Source organism: Eufriesea mexicana, unplaced genomic scaffold, assembly GCF_001483705.2.
Source record: "Eufriesea mexicana isolate 0111107269 unplaced genomic scaffold, ASM148370v2 scaffold4744748261, whole genome shotgun sequence".
NCBI classification, from domain to species: domain Eukaryota; kingdom Metazoa; phylum Arthropoda; class Insecta; order Hymenoptera; family Apidae; genus Eufriesea; species Eufriesea mexicana.
Window position 1 is genome coordinate 68,894 of NW_016907860.1, and position 4,532 is coordinate 73,425.

Genomic DNA, 4,532 nt, shown 5'->3' on the forward strand with positions numbered 1-4,532 from the left:
AGCGGAAATTTCATTCGATATTTTTAGATACACGTACATATTGTAATAATATATGTATACATGTGGGGTAAATGGGGAACGAAGGCAAGGAATTTTCTCGTTCGTCGTATTCGCTTTTCTCAATCATCTTTCGCTTCATTTCGATTTCGTCCAAGCCTTTCGCGTGCCTTTTTCGTCCACCACCCATCAAATCAAACAAATATAGGCTCTCGTGCGTCGATTCTTTTCGCACTTTTCCTCCCCTCTTTTGACGCGCCACTTTCGACACATAACTTGACAATTTTTAACGCATGTATAATATATATTTATTTCTCTCTTTGAACGCATTAGAACGATAAGCGTGCTCTGTTTTCTCTCGCTTCGAAGCCTCTTTTACTTTCGGATCTTCTCTTTTTATTACCTTTTCCTTCCATTTTCTTTTTCTTTTTATTTTAATTTATTCCACGAGAGGTCAACCTTGCATCGGGAACTCTCGGCGTTCTTATCTCGATGCTGAAAGATTATCCTTTCCAGTCGAGAATGGGAGACACGAGATGGTAGAAACTAGGGAGAAATTCCCTCGTTTCTAGCCTCCTCGAATTTCCTCTTTTCTTTCTTTTTTCCCGAGGTTTCCCGCGAGAACCGCGAGAAAGTGGAAGGAAGTTAGTCGTCTAGGACGAATCGGCCATCACTTACGGCGTGCCTTGTTCTCAGAGTATAATGGAGAGATAGAAAAGCGAGGAGACATAAGAGGGAAGATGAACGAAGGATTTGTAACGACAGCGAACGAACAGTCGTAGACGGTTCCAAAGATTCTTATCACGCGGTGTTTTAGCGCTGTGCATCCACGCGTGCAGCTTCTCTGCTTCTCTTCTCGACCACGAAAAAGAATCGCGTGATAGGGAGGATCGTTCGATCCCGTGATCTAATCTTCGATCTATCTTAGCTCGGTTAAGACGAGCTGTGGGGGGGAAAAGGGTTTACATTTTTGCAGATGTAAAACGAGAGACAGGAGAGAGGATGGTGTTTTTAGTAAAGCGAAAAGGAAAAGAAAAAGGAGAAGAAAACGAGTAACGCACGCTGAGATAATGTCAGGTCATTTTAGGGTATTAGGCGAGCGGAGAAAAGCGGTGGCACAAAGAAAAATATGAAAGTAAAGATGAAACAACCACAATGTGATTTAGTATGTAAGCGAGAATAACCCCGTTAAATGAAGAGTGTGTATGTATACATATAAAGATACGATGATTGTTATATGTATATATATGTGCGTGATATATAATTAAATAAATATAGTGGTACGGTGATGATGACGCGATGATGAAAAGTACCGCATATATAGAGTTATATATAACCCTATACATGAGAATAAATATTGCTATTGTAATATGTAATAATTATTATAAAGATATATATACGTATATATGTATAAATATACAAGCGTATATGTATATATTTATACATATATCGGCACGCATATGTATATGTTATATATACATATACAGGGTGTCCCGTTTTAGTCTGTCATCGCGAATTGCTCGTAGGTCGCAGCGTTGCAAAATGGCCGACGAATCGGCTCGAATCTCCATTATAATATTCGTCATAATATTCGAGTAGAGTTATCCTTTTTCTTATCGCGGAATATACGGAGGGACATTTGGAAAAAGAGAAAGAATCATTTTTTAACGCTACTTGTGTCAAGAATCCATTAGGTCGGGAGGTATTTTAATTTCGGTATCGCGTGTTCCGTGGCAGTTGGCGAGTAATTCACGATGATGGAATAAAATAGGACACCCTGTACATCTATATATATATTGTCTACCGATCGAGAAAGCGGAGAAATCTTTTTTTACGAATAATTTTATTTTTGAATGAAATACAATGAAAAAGAATAAAATTTCACTATATTAAAACATAACGCGAGTGTCTTCTTTTCCGAAAATCGTGTCCTCCACCTTTCTCTCTCCCATTTACGCTCTTTTCCCGTTAATTTATTCTTCAAAATCGTATTTCATTCGTCGCAATTCCTTTATTAACGAGAGAAATCCGAGGTTCGATGGCACCGAAACGAAGATTTTCAAAAATGTCGAGTCGCGATTCGGGAAAAGCAAATTTGCCAAATTTCTCGCGCTATCGTTTCTCGTTCTCGCGATATCTCGCCATATTTCGCAGGTCGAGCTTCTTCGAGCGAAGAAGCTTCGCAAACCGGTATTCCGAACCGCGTCCCATCGTTCGCCGCGTTAATTATCGCAATTGGTTAATTGGCTCAATTGGGAAAGTTCTCGGTACGAATTAAGATCGCGAATTTCTGCGGCCTAACCGAATCGGGCGCTCGTTTCCCGGAAGCGAGAGCTTGGATCATCTCGATCGAAGATCCATCGAGCTGCGTCGATTTTGCGATCGAAGATCCGTCGATTTCGCGATCGAAGATCCATCGAGCACCGTCGATTTCGCGATCAAACATCCATCGAGCTGCGTCGATTTCGCGATCGAAGATCCATCGAGCTGCGTCGATTTTGCGATCGAAGATCCGTCGATTTCGCGATCAAACATCCATCGAGCTGCGTCGATTTTGCGATCGAAGATCCGTCGATTTCGCGATTGAAGATCCGTCGATTTCGCGATCGAAGATCCATCGAGCTGCGTCGATTTTGCGATCGAAGATACGTCGATTTCGCGATCGAAGATCCGTCGATTTCGCGATCAAACATCCATCGAGCTGCGTCGATTTTGCGATCGAAGATCCGTCGATTTCGCGATTGAAGATCCGTCGATTTCGCGATCGAAGATCCGTCGATTTCGCGACCAAACATCCATCGAGCTGCGTCGATTTTGCGATCGAAGATCCGTCGATTTCGCGATCGAAGATCCATCGAGCTGCGTCGATTTCGTGATCGGCGATCGGCTTTCCGCGTCACGGCCAGAGTCGAGGATCCAGGTCGGTAGTTGATTTTCCTGGTTACGGATAATCTTTTATTTATGTATCTTGGTATATCTCTCGGGATATGCACACGCTGACCCGGAGTATTCGAGGGAACTTTCACTGGCGTTCTGCGTTTCGACGCGTTGAAAATCAGCTGTTTCGTTGGTAGTAGACGCGAACGGGCGTTTACGATGCCCGCGATAAACGAGCGTTGGGCGAAAGCGAGCCGTGGGCGGAATTGGGTGTAATTGAATTGGAGTTAGGCGTAGATTTGGAAAGATGGCGGGAGTGGTTGGGAATTGATGGATTTTTCAGAGAAATTCGAGGGACCGGCTTTTTATTCCAATCGTCCACGATGCGATGGTTTAACGCTTTAAATGATTATTCATAGATACGCGTGGGATGTCGAATAAATGCATTCAAATGGTGGCTAATGATTTTACTAGTCGCTCTGCTCACGCGGGAGGGAAAATTGAAAAGTAGATGAGGCTCGCTTAGTTCGATTTATCTAAACGATTTTATTCGACTTGGAATATTCTTTATTTTATTTTTGTATGCCTTTTAACGTCTTTATTCTGTTTGGCAGAAATGATATGTTATTGGAATAATAATTACCGCCATTTTGGTCAATTTTTGAATTCTTCGCGACGAGATTTTCACTGTATTTTACTTTACGAAGTGGTTGCAGTTGCAATATTCTTTATTTTATTTTTATATACTTTTTAACGTCTTCATTCTGTTTGGCTATATTAAATTTACAGAATTGGTATATTGTCGGAATAATAATGACAGCCATTTTGATCAATATTTTATTTCTACGTGGCAAGACTTTCACTGTATTTTATTTTGCTAGGTGCTTGCAGTTGGAATATTCTTTATTTTATTTGTATATACTTTTTAACGTCTTCATTCTGTTTGGTTATATTTAATTTGCAGAATTGGTATATTGTTGGAATAATAATTGCCGCCATTTTGGTCAATATTTGAATTCTACGCGGCGATATTTTTACTGTATTTTATTTTGCTAGATGGTTGTAGTTGGAATAATCTTTATTTTATTTTTATATGCCCTTTAACGTCCTTATTTCGTCATTGTGATGTTTCATTTGACTATATATAATTTATAATATAATTGCCGCCATTTTGGTTCATTTTTGAATCGTACGCAGCGAGACTATCACTGTATTCCATTTTACGAGGTGGTTCAGGTGCGAAAATCTTTCATAGCGAAACTTCATCATCGCGATGATCGATCAGGGTCACCGTTACTCTTCCTACATGCTATCCTCTATTCTTCTTTCGCGAAACCTTGCGTTATCCACATTCGAACGGCTTTGTTTCGCGCGCACGTCCTCGACGCGTAAAAATAACTCGATAGTTTCATGTAAACGCCGCGATACATCGCGTACGAAAATCCCAATCGTTTTCACTCTCCGACCAGCCATTTTTCCTTCTTTTCTTTCTGTCTCGAAGCAATCGCCGCGATATCGAGTTTTGAATTTCGCGCCGTTGCGAAAGAAGGTTAGGGACATCGAGTTCTCGCGAAAGAATAGTTTCTTCGAAATTTCGCAGAAAATTAGGGTCTAGAGCGACCTTAATTCCTGATTTAAATCATCAAACGAGTCAACAT